Consider the following 13,292-nt stretch of genomic DNA (forward strand, 5'->3'; position numbering starts at 1 on the left):
AATGGTATATAAACTAAATATAGACTATATAGACTATAATAGACTAAATAGATTAAAAGTGCTATGTGGTATAAAGCATTTTGTCTATTGTCTTAATCCATTTTGACTACCAAACAGAATAACTTAGACTAAACTTATAAATAGTATATAAACAGTATATAGACTAAATATAGACTATAATGATAGACTAACTAAATAGACTAAAAAATATAATTTTATTTCTCACAGTCCTAGAAGCTAAGAAGCTCATGACAAGACTTTCACAGCTTCAGCATCTGGTGAAGACACTCTTCCTGGTTCGTAGAGAGCCACATTTTCATTGTGGAGAGAGGAGGGTGGTCTCTCTGGGTCTGGGTCACTGATCCCATCCGTTTCTTTAGGTCGCTGTGACAAAATGCCATTACCAGGCCACTTAAGGAAGAAAGGGTTCATTTGGCTTATGATTCTAAAGGGATAAGGGCCCATCATGGCAGAAAGGCATAGCGCCAAGAAGTAGGCGTGGCATCAGGAAGAGGAAGCGGAGAGCTCACGTCTTCAAAGGCAAGCAGGAAGCAGAGCGAGCCACCTGAACGCAGCCCCAGGTTTTAAACTCCAAAAGCTCACCTCTAGTGACACTTCCTCCAGCCATGAGATGTCTTTCAGCTGCCTGTTCTCGCCTACCAATTACTCTTCGGTTCTCCTCCTCTGTTTGCCTTTGCAGCTGTGTGAATTGCTTAGTCACCTCCCTTTTTCCCACATATTAAATGAGCGTGTAATGGGAGGTTCGCCAGAGGCCACGCAACTTCCATTCCCTTTGAGTCCCCATGTGGCTTTTTGAGTCCTGTGCCATTGTCCTTAGAACCCACTGCCCTGTTACCACCATACAAAGAACTTCACGCTCAAAGATCTGCCTGCCGCCAAATACGGGGTCTCTGCAGCGCGCCCTCCATCTTTCCTGAGATCTCTGGGAGGCACTGTCTCCCTGGCCAGCAGAGACAGCTCACTTCTTTGTCAGAGAGGCTGGATCTTGGGAAATGTTTCACAATTCTTCCCAAACGCTGGGATGTATCTGAGTGCTTCAGCAGCGTCTAAGTTCTAGCGGCCCCACCTCCGCTAGACAAACACAGGTCTAGTTAGCAACACCCTACTCTGCTCTAGGACCATCCCAACTCCCCGGTCTCCAGAGAGCCGGTACTTCAGGCCAGCGCCCTTCTCCTTGTACACAGGACCAATGGCTGTCCTGTTCCCACCTGGACCTTGTCTTTCTCCAGTTCTTCCGAAGCCGAAGCCAGCGATCTGGGAAGAGTTTGCCCGCTCTGTTCAGTGCTTAGGGGAGTTTCCCCCACAGATGAGAGAGCCTGGGTGTCACGTTCGATTGAATTCGCTCCCATCTGCTGGCCTAAGCTATTTTGTTGGCTGAGTATTTACAGTTGTTTACGTAACTGCATCTGTCAGTCTTTGCTTCTTGTGGTTTCTTCTGTCACTTCAAAGTTTAAAAAGAAAATGATGGCCTCTCCAAAGAGTTGGTAATTGATAGCATATTTTCCCCCGCGTTTTTCATTATCTAATATTTCAACCATCCAAAGTTTATTTTGATCGCACAGTATCTATTAACTTGTGGGGTTTGTTTGAATTTTTCAAAAGGATTCAAGATAAGAATCCTACATAATATCTACTTAATAGTTTCTTACTGTTTTATAGAATATTCTATGCGTGTGTGTGTGTGTGTGTGTATGTGTGTGTGTGTTTCCAAGGAGGTGTATCTCAAATGGAGGCTTCCGGGGTCCTGTTCTGGTGTCCTCTGCCTTCTTCCCTAGGCTGCTGGCCAGCAAGCCTTAGTGATTCTTTCGTTTACAGTCTTCCCGGATTTTGAAATCACAAGGGCACACGTGACCGCATCCAGGATCTCATATGAATTTTAGGGTTTAAGTTCAGTCTGCCCACGTCACGGCAAGTGCTCTTTCTTGCTGAGTCCTCCTGATTCCTATCTCTATAGCCTCTATATATCCCACCCTTACAGAGTCACCCGTGGTCCCAGACTCACTCCAGATACCAAAATCTGCAGATGTTCAGCTCCCTTGCATGGCACCGCGTTTTTGTGTAACCCATCAGAACCTATGTGCACATAAACACGGCCACAAACACGGGTCTGCCTGCCAAGGTGGCATGAACCCTGGCTGCAAAGCTATCTCTCTGTGTATCCTTTGGCTTCCCTTCATCATGTACAGGCTGGAGGAGCTGGAACCTCCGCTCTGTATCTAGTAAGCACAATTCCAAGACAATGGCTTCCTCTGAAGGGGAGACACAGGCCGCTAGGACAGAGGAAGAATGCAGAGGTAGAAGCAATGTATTTACGCTGTGCTGGAGTTGGGTTCGGGGTGCCTTCCTAGGGGATTATTATTACTGTCTTTTGTACATATGTACATTCGTATCTTTAGTATATACCAATTTGGAATAAAACAAAAATTTTTAGTAATAAACAAAAAAATTCCCAGGGGCAAGTTCAAAAAAAAAATGAGCATTAAATCAATTAAAAATTTCTGTTCCCTCCACCCAGTCTCATTCTTACAGTGACCAAAAAAGTCCCCACCAAGCCCAGGCCACGCCTCTCCCAACCATCACATCTTGCTGGGAATAAGGTCTGGGAGTTGGCAGATTCATTTCGAGGAAGTTTATTTGTGACAAAAATGAAAGGAAATAGCTTTCCTTGAGGGAGATATCTTTCCTTTTGTGAAAGCAAAGATGTAGGCAAACTCACAAAGCAGCCCCCTTTGCAGCCTACTGCAAAGGACAAGGAACAAGTTCGGTTATTTCTCGAATATCCGAAGGGAAGCAGGGTAAGCCTTGTACTTAGTAGGTGGGCAAGTGATTGCAAATCAGTCTGTGAATGGGGAAGTCTGGCCCCACAGTGTCGATGAAGACTTGTAAATGTCACCTTTGAAATGGCAACGTGATTCTCAACCTACTGAACACTTCATAATGAACCACCCACAGACACAGCCTTGGATAAATATCTTCTATGTTCCCCCAATCCTTCATGACCTATGGACACAGTTGTTAAATGTGAGTCATGGTCCGACCACGGCTCCCACACAATGGGTATTTTTAATGCTCCTGCATTTCCTGAAGTCAAGCTCTCAGGAAATGGTTTTCGCAATAATGACCTCACCCTCCCTGTCTTCCCTTACCCCCACCACAGAATCCCAGAATAGCTGAACAGGTGTCCAAATACCTAGAATTACCCAAGAAACTTCACAACCTGCCTTCTGTTTCTGTCAAAGTCACAAAGCTAACTTATTCTTTGGAACTCAAAAAGAATGTGTCCGTGAACCAGGCCCGACCATATTTATGTGTTATTTATATCTAGATACAGTTTGTTCTTGATGCTTGCTGGCAGTGTCTCTGCATAAAACTAAACCAGTGTAACAGTTAAACTGCAGGTTCCAGAATTCAACAGCCCATGGGACCAAATTAGGACTGTCACTAGGTATATGGCTTTAGGCAAATAAGTTAACCTTTTGGGGCCTAAATAGCCATATCTATAAGGTGGAAAGAATAGAAGACATTTTTTTGGACTCTGACAATCAGAAAACAAAATGCACGTAAACCGCCAGCCTCTGGTTCTGGTACACAGTAAGTGTGCACTACTTACAGCCATGTTGGTTTCCCCAGTCACTCTATGGGACATTGACAACCACATTGTGGTCACCGGAACTACTTAGCATTCTTAGGAGGTGGAGCAAGATGCCTTCAGAACTCTCAGCTCCCCAGCCCAGTCTGGGGAACACAATCGAGCCACTCTCTTGGAATCAAAACCCATAAGGAAGCCCAGCTGTGAGAGCTGGGGGAGGTACAGAACCACCTGGGCACTTTCAGTTTCAAGGCAATCCGAGGAACCCCCATATGAGCGGAAAGAGGGCCATTTGTACCTTGACCTGAGTCCCCTGGTAAAAAGTCATTAAACCATGTGGTCAAAGTTAATTGGAAAAGATTATATTGTTCAGAGTTTTATTAACATGGGAGCCCGGCAGCAAAAACGGTGCTAAACCGGCCATCTGGCTATGGGAAATAAAATCCTGCTACTCAACCAGGCCAGCTGAGAAGCTTCCCAAGGGGCTTATCTGGGACCCTCCAAACAGCACAGGGAATAAGTTACTCAAGAAGAGCCTTGGGGTGTTGCCCCATCACCCCATCACCGTTTCCCTTGGAGTCAGACCAGAGCACCTCAGCTATCGGGGCCGAGGGAGTGGTGTATGTATCGTGTCACCAAAGTCACCGACCATCAGCTCCATGGAGGAGCACAAAAAAACCTATCCCAGGAGAACCACTGCACTGTCATAGATCACAGAGTAACATCCTCCTGGCAAGACTAGGGGACACCATGTCAGTCACCATAAGGACTCTGGCAATTGTCGGCCCAGAGTGAGGCAAACCTTTCAGGGTCTCCTGCTTCATAAGAACTCAACTGCTGTTTCCCCTCTCTCTTCTCCTCCCCACCCCCACACCCTCTCTCTGTCCATCCCCCCACCCATTCCACTCCGCCTCCATTTCTCTCCAGAGGAGAAGGGGAGAAAAAGTCAATGAAATGATCCCTAACGATAGTCTATTACACTCAAAGATTGATACCTAGCCCAATTGTCATCAGAGAGGCTTCACCCAGCAGCTGATGGAAACAGATGCAGAGACCCACAGCCACACATTAGGTAGAACTCAGGGAATCCTGTGGAAGAGAGGGAAGAAGAATTGTAGGACAGGGGGTCAAGGACACCACACACATACACACACACACACACACACACACACACACCTCCACTTACCACTGTGTGCCCCAAACCTGTCAGAACCAAGAGGCCAACTCTCCTGGAAACCCTCTCCTCTGCATTGAAGCTGAAATTTATCTCATTCACCCAGGGTCTTCATCATTGTTTTGCCTGCATGTATATATGTGTATCACATGTGTGCCTAGTGCCTGCAGAGGGCAGAAGAGCATGCCAAATCTCCTGGAGCTGGAGTGACAGATGATTGGGAGCCCTAGCGTGGGTGCTGGGAGCTGAACCCGAGTCTTCTGCAAGAGCAATGAGAGCTCTTAGAGGCTGAGGCAACTCTCCGGTCCCTTCAGTGGTTTTTTAAATGTACATCTCATTTATTCATTCAATAATATATATATTTATATATTAATAATATATATTCAATATATATGTATATGTATATATATGTATATATATACACACATTGTCTTTTCTCCTCAAATATTAAAGGGCAGAAATCCTGATGTCTTGTTTCTTACATGTCTCTCAAATGATCATCGTGAAAACTTTATATATATATAAAAAAATTAGTGTAGGCTTGTGCTACAGAGATGAAAACGATACCATTACAGCTACACCCCACATTTGTTAACTAAATTGTCCTCATGTATTTCCCACGCACTTGCCCCAAGACAAACTAACCTTTGAAGGTTGTTTTGTTTTGCTATCTCTCCTAAGACTTTGGCATTAGATTTTCTAGTCTTCCTATTCTTGGACTCGGGAAACCATGAATCTACACATTAGCAGGGACATGTACGCGTGTGAAAAACGTGTGTTTTGATAAAAGCAAGGTACATCAGACAAAAATCCACTGCAGTTTATATGCAGCAAGCGCCCCGTGCCGCGTTACTGGCATAGCAACGGCAACCTCTCCTGGGATGTAAGCAACATTCTCAGGCTGCTGCTCAGCCTGACATGCTGACAGCCTTGGGAAAACCAGCTTTAATTGCAGTCCTACGCTAATCTCTGCCCCTATTCCCATTGGATTGCTTGTTTAGAGTCTGAAGTGGCTGATCTAGTTCTGCCGGTTTTTCTTGTCCTTTTCCTGAGCTTCAAGCTGGAGCCCCAGGTTCACTCCTAGTAAACAGTACCCTCCCCAAGGTCACGCTGGAGTGAGGGTGCAGCCGTGGAAGGCAGAGGGATTAGGTTTCTGGGGGTGAAAAAGGAGAGGAACTGTTACATCTATGCAAAGAATCGTGCTTCCACAGAACGAAAGGCGACAGAAGGTAACATTGAGAATCGTATTCAAACTTGATCACTTCCAGTTTTTTGGCAAAACACAAGATCAGCTTAAAAAAAAAGAAGTATCTTCTGCTCTAGGCCAGAGCCACGAACCCCTACACTTTTTCTGTCATTGTGTAAACGTGAAATTACGAAAATAACAAGCATGGTCAGTAGGCTACATACTAACAACAGGTGCTTAAGGGAGCTGATGAGCCAGTGGGCTCCACATTGCCTTGAAAGAAACCAGAAACCCAGCTTGAGAGACACAGGCTTTGCCGGGCAGTGGTGGCACACGCCTTTAATCCCAGCACTCAGGAGGCAGAGGCAGGCAGATCTCTGTGAGTTCGAGACCAGCCTGAAAGAAGAAGAAGAAGAAGAAGAAGAAGAAGAAGAAGAAGAAGAAGAAGAAGAAGAAGAAGAAGAAGAAGCTGCTGAGGGCTGAGGGATGGCTCTGCAGCTAAGCACGCACACTGCTCTTACATAGGACCCGAGTTCAGCTTCCAGAACCAATGTCCAAAGGCTCACAGCCGCCGCCTTTAACTATTGCTCTAGGGAAGCAGTTCTCAACCTGTGGGTCATGATCCCTTGGGGGTTGAACAACCCTCTCATGGGGGTTGCCTAAGACCATTGCAAAACAGATATTTGCATTATGATTCATAATAGCTACAGTTATAAAGCAGCAACAAAAACTAATTTTATGGTTGGGGGTCATCACACCGTGAGGCCCTGTATTAAAGGGTCGCGGCACAAGGAAGGCTGAGAACCACTGCTCTTAGGGATTTGATGCCCACATCCAGCCTCTGAGGGTACTACATTTATACATTTAAAAACATACGCACGCATGCGCACGTGCACACACACACACACACACACACACACACACATCTTTTTAAAAAGTAAGGTATCATTGTAGTTTTTTAAAAAATAAAAGTGGCCAGGAAGTGGTGGCGCCTTTAATCCCAGCACTCAGAAGGCAGAGGCAGGTGGATCTCTGTGAGTTCAAGGCCAGCCTGGTCTATAGAGCGAGCTCCAGAACAGGCTCCAAAGCTACAGAGAAACCCTGTCTCGAAACATAAACAAATAAATAAAAGTGAAAATCCTCCCATTGCTTCTGTACCTTTCTGGGTGCATCCAGTTAGAATCTCTGGGCTTGGGACCCTCACACTATATATTTAACAAGTGTTCAAGATCATTCTTAGGCAGTGCATTCTGGGAGGGTCTGCACTGAGCATTCATGTCTGGGAATTGGCCTCTGAACAAATTATAACACAGGAATTCATGACACACAGAGAACTGTCATTCAGTTCCTATAGCTCTGTGTCTATGACTCTCTACAGCCAAATCAACACTAGGAACCCAGAAAGTGCTTAGTAAATATTTAATAAATAGAATTTAACTAAATGGGGGGGGTTCCAGGGAGATTTGATGGATGAACACATACACACACACACAGAGGAGAATATGGGGGACTCAAAGCTTGACCTTAAAAAAAAAATTAAGAATGAAATCCATATTCAGTCTTTTAAATAATATCAGTCTTCCCACACTGTTCACACATTTAAATGCTGGCTCAATCTGATTTTTAAAAAAAAGTCATGATTTTGAAATCCCCAAGCCACTGCCGCTCCCTTAGCTACACCGAGGTTCACATAATTGTTTAAATCTTTTTTTTTTTTTTCCTTATGGGAATAGATCTTTTGTGCCAAGAAGGCAGGGTTACTGCCCTATAAACCTACTTTCTGTCATTAGCTTTGACTGTTGACACTTGTAATGATTAGACAAGGCTGAGCAAAGGGTATTTTTGCAGTCTGTAGGGAAGAGCCTGGAACATAAACATTGCATCTCATTACAAAGTCCTGAATGTGCGGAACACGCTGGTCCAAATGCCGTGATTAGATAAGTACCTGCCCTGCCTATTAACTTCAAAGAGAAATTGAAGGCAAAATTGGGCCCATATGCCACCTGTCCTTGCACTTCAGAAAGCCACATGACCTTGATTTCTGTAATAAGTTAATTTCTGAAGTGGTCTACATGGTAGTTATTGCTGCCGACTTAGTAATTACCCCAGGCTGACCTCCCTCGAGCACCTGACAAAGTGCTTTGATTTTGCAGTTTCTAGGGGTGCAGATGATCCCTGGCCCATACTCGAATGTGTCCTTCTGAAAGATAGGTCATTTGACAAGACCGAGGGACAGTCTCACATTGCTCCTCAAAATGGTGAGGTGTGATGTTGACCCATCCAGCCACAAACGTGAAGATCTGGGGGCTGACTCCGGTATTGTAGGAGGTGGGGGAAGGACATTTTGCTAAATTGGTCAGAATGACAGCCAAGGCTGACACTGGTAAATTGAAGAGAGGGGCCAGGAGTCTCTGAAGAGAGTGTAAAAGCTGGGCTCCCCAATCAATCTCTGATACCCTGTGGTCCCAACACTTTTCATCACGTGGCTTCAGAGGTCCATGGTAGGATTTCTGAGTCATCACTCCCAATCCAAGCCCCTTGTTTCTTTCACAACCCTTGGGAGGTTCCTCGTAAGTATAATCTTTATCAAAACAGAGACTTCACAGCCAATGGGATGAGAGTTCCCTGATAGATGTCTACTTGGGAAGAATGGATAAAAGCACACATCAGAAAGGAGATATAATTCACCAGCAGACCCCAGGGAGACAGGCAAAGCTCAGGGGCTCCCTCGGAACCTAATACTTCAGTACCTCATCGGGCAGTGCACCAATGTTCAATGAGTGTGTGGGGTTCGCCTAGAAGCAGCAGACCTTGTAACCCTGCATTTCGCCCTTTTTATTTGTTATATGCTTTCTATGTGGACTCATGGGATCACAGGGTAGCAACAGGTTTTCCATGGGGGTTTCAGGGAAGCCTGAATTTGTGCCTTTTAAAGTGAGATTTGAGACCAGATACGGTTTTGAATTCCCAGGACCCCAGCAGTCAGGAGTTGGAGGAAGGAGGATCAGGGAGACTTCAAGGCTAGTGTGGTCAAGGGAGACCAATCAGGTCTCAAAACAAATAAACAAGAGATGCACGATAGAGAGAGAGAGAGAAAGAGAGAGAGAGAGAGAGAGAGAGAGAGAGATAATAGAATGATAGATGGATAGATTGATAGATAGGTGATTGATAGATGGATAGATGATTGATAGATAGATAGATGATAGATAGATAGATAGATAGATAGATAGATAGATAGATAGATAGATGATGGATAGATGTATAGATAGATAGAAGATCGATAGATAGATAGATAGATAGATAGATAGATAGATAGATGATGGATAGATATATAGATAGATAGAAGATAGATAGATAGATAGATAGATAGATAGATAGATAGATAGATCGATCGATAGATAGATAGAATGATTATCAGCAAGCTGAGAAAGACTCTTGTCCTATCACACAAAACATACAAAGAGCATTTCAGAAAGAAAGGAGATTTTTATTCTGCAGAGATCCTAGCAAGTGAGAACCCAGAGTCGGCAGCAAGCCTCTGGGTTGTGTGGTGGCCTCACAGAGCAGGGCCTACACAGCAAGGTGGGAATGAAGCTGCCCAGGGGTGTTAAGGAGAGAAGATGTGGCAGGAAGTGAGGATGGTGGTCCAGGCCATTCGGTTCAGTTACAACGGAGTGGGAGGCTGATTTTACTATTTTAAGTCGGTTGCATGGGTGACTTTCTGTTTCCATGCAAGCCCCAGCCTGGGGGTGGGTTCATTCAAGAGATACAGAAGTCACAACCATGGGCTGATTCAAACCCAGCCAGCTCCCTCACAAATCTCCCACAGTCCAAAAGTTGACACTTTCCGCTCAAGCCTCTGCTTCATCCTCCCGACCCCTCCAAGATGACTATTTTTTTCTCTTGTTTTTTTGAGACAGAATTTCTCTGTGTAGCCCTGGTTGTCCTGGAACTAGCTCTTGTAGACCAGACTGGCCTCAAACTCACAAAGATCCACCTGTCTCTGCTGCCCGAGTGCTGGGATTAAAGGCGTGCGCCACCACTGCCTAGCTTGTCTTAGGGTTTCTATTGCTGTATCGAAACACCATTACCCAAAAACTAGTTGGGGAAGAAAGGGTTTATTCTGCTTATACCCCCATATTAGTGTTCATCGTCAAAGGCAATCAGGACAGGCACTGGTCAGGACCCTGGAGGCAGGAGCTGATGCAGAGGCCATGGAGGGGTGCTGCTTACTGGCTTGCTCCCCTTAACTTGCTCAACCCATTTCCCCATGGAACCCAGGACCACCAGCCCAGGGATAGCACCATCCACAATAGACTGGGCCCTCCCCATCAATCACTAATTAAGAAAATGCCTTACATCAGGACCTTATGGGGGTATGTTCTCAATTGAGGTTCCCACCTTTCAAATGACTCTAGTGTGTGTGTCAAGTTGACATAAGGCCATCTCTCACAATCTTATTGTTGGGTACCAACAAGGAAGCCATCACATGAAGACTTCGTCCTCTCTCATGTCCACCTCCCTGTTTCTCTCCATCTTTACCCTTCTGTTTGGAAGGAAGGTTCCCTTCATTCTTAAGGTAATGCCCCTCTCCTCTGCAACTTGCCCAACAAGCCAGCCAGCTAGGCTTTCTTGTTTACTTTCTCCCTCCCCCAACCCATCTATTACCAAACCAAGGGTTACTCATCTCTCCCTCTCTTGAACATTCCAGGCTGGGTCCTGCTTCTCTTTTAAGTCAACCTCCAACTCTCTGGGATTTCACTTCAGAACTTCGCTGAGGGGGTCAGGTGACTGCTTTTACTTCCCAGGATCCCTTGCCGCTCCTGAAACCTCAACCTCTACGTGGCTTCCAGATCTGCCTGTGAATGTGTGGTTCTGCTCCGCCTCCTTCTTTCCATTCCAGAACAACTCTCCAACACCTCTGCTTGCTGTGAGGCAGTACACCTACCTTGTTTCTAGACCCAGTAACCCTGCTTCTGACTCTCCCCAGAAGGCCAATCCTGTGCAAATCCATAGAATCGACCCTGAGTCCCAGACAGAAGAGACTTCAAGGTAATGAGCTCCGCCCCCTGAGAGTCTGCATTTGGATTGGTTTGCCCCTTCTCCGGACCAAGGGCAACTCTGAGTGCAACCGTTTTCCCTCCTGTGTATGAGCCCACTTGAGGCTCCAGCACTGGACTCTTAGTTCCGTTTTCACATACGCTACTTAGTGAGTATATATCACATGACATGCTCAGTGGCGCCCATCTGACCTCCTGCACGTGCCCTGCCCTCATTCCCTGCTCATAGCACCTCTCTGCTGAGGGATGCTAGAGAAGCTCTGTGCTACAGAAGGTTTGGGAAACTTGCTCCAGAGCACGTGGATATTCAATGATACAGCAAGAATGAAACAGGGCTTCTAACTCTAAAGTCTTTGCTTGATAAGTAGCTATAATTTTTAACAGAGGTGTGTGTGTGTTTCTGTATATGGGTTGTGTGTATTTGGGTGAGGGTGTGTGTGTGTGTTTCTGTATATGGATTGTGTGTGTTTGGGTGAGGGTAGGTGTGTGTGTGCTTTTGTATATGGGTTGTGTGTGTTTGGGTGAGGGTAGGTGTGTGTGTGTTTCTGTATATGGGTTGTGTGTGTTTGGGTGAAGGTAGGTGTGTGTATGTGTTTGTATGTGTATGTTTGTGTTGAGAGTGTGTTTGTTTAGGATGAGGGTATGTGTGTATCTGTATCTGTATATGGGTTGTGTGTGTTTGGGGTGAGAGTAGGTGTGTGTGTATGTATGTGTGTAACTGTACATAGGTTGTGCATGTTTGGGTTGAGTGTATATACATATACACTGTGTCACTGTGTGAGCATGTGTGTGTGTGTGTGTATTTGGGGTGAGGTATATGTGTCTGTATCTGTATATGGGTTGTGCATGTTTGGGTTGAGTGTGTATATACATATACACTGTGTGAACGTGTGTGTGTGTGTGTTTGGGGTAAGGGCATGTGTATGTTTGTGGTGAGGTTGGGTGTGTGTATAAGGTAAGGAGTAATGGTAAGAAAGTTTTCTAAGGCCCAAGTTCTCATGCCAGCTTTTCTGGTCATGATTAGCTGCTGCCTGGCTGCCAGGCACTGTTATTATCACTCTCTCCTGTGCCTGTCAATAGGCCTGTGGGGACCTGCCCTTCCTTCCTGCTCTCAGCCTCCTGTTGACAGCCACACTGGGAAATGACACGCTGGCTGCTGCCATGCTCCCCAGACGCACGCATGCTCTCCACGCTGGTGGTGAACGCGCCGGTGTGTACTTCCTGACGGATCTTCACGGGGACTGGGCTACTTCTGGGACAACTTCTCAGTCTGTCGCTGGGCAGGTCAGTGAGTCACCTCTTCCTTTGAAGACTTCCCCTGCTTTTCCTGACAGAAATCATCCTCACACAACAGCCCTACTCCTTAACTCCGGGCTGATGCTCTGACTCACTGACGCTCCCTCTTCAACCTAGGCTATAGTAAGACTAGGAAGACCTGCCGCAAAACCTCCTAATAAGATACTCATTCTTCAAAAACTTTAGATGTGCACCACACTGAACTGAATCAGTAGGACATGCTCTTCTAAAGTACAGATGACACCAGAAACCCAAGCATGTCTCTGAAATCAGTTGGTCCTTGGAAGGAGAAACTGGCCAAGAGAATAAAAAAAAGTGATAATCAGAACAACGGACAACCACCAGTATTTTCAAAGTGCTTCAGAGTCAGCAAATCCCCTGCCTCATTTCCTGTGGACAGACCTCTGTGACGTGCGGAAAGCCACACAGCAAAAATGTTGAGGACAGCACTCGACTTCCAGGCTCTGACTTCAAAGCCTGTATTCCTCTCAAAATATTCTCTACAGGGCTTCTATCTCAATACCTGTGGGGTCATTTGAAAATCAAAAGCAGAAATTTCCCCGGTCGGCATTACGCATTCTCTAAGAGCAAGCATCTTCAGGCAGCGAAAACCAAGAACCAACGACTTCTGTCTTCCTTTAACGGCAGCAACTCTTAGTTCGTTTTCCTTACTTCATATGAAAAATTGTAACGCCCAGAAGGAGTCATGGGACTTCCGAGGAAGGAAGAAGATGAGACAAAGGAACCTCTGCTGAGCATTCTTTGTCCATCAGCAAGGATGCTAGGTGTGCCTTCATTTTCTTATCCTTTCTCTCTCGGGGCAGCAAGGCTCGATTTTATACGTAACCTCCCTCTTCTCCAACAAAACTAAACACACGACACAGCAACGCTTTATCAACCTTATCGCCAGGGAAAGAACCGAGCACTTTTTAAGACACTGGTTTATTGAGAACAATGAAAACACTT

Source organism: Myodes glareolus, chromosome 26, assembly GCF_982192425.1.
Source record: "Myodes glareolus chromosome 26, mMyoGla1.1, whole genome shotgun sequence".
Taxonomy (NCBI): domain Eukaryota; kingdom Metazoa; phylum Chordata; class Mammalia; order Rodentia; family Cricetidae; genus Myodes; species Myodes glareolus.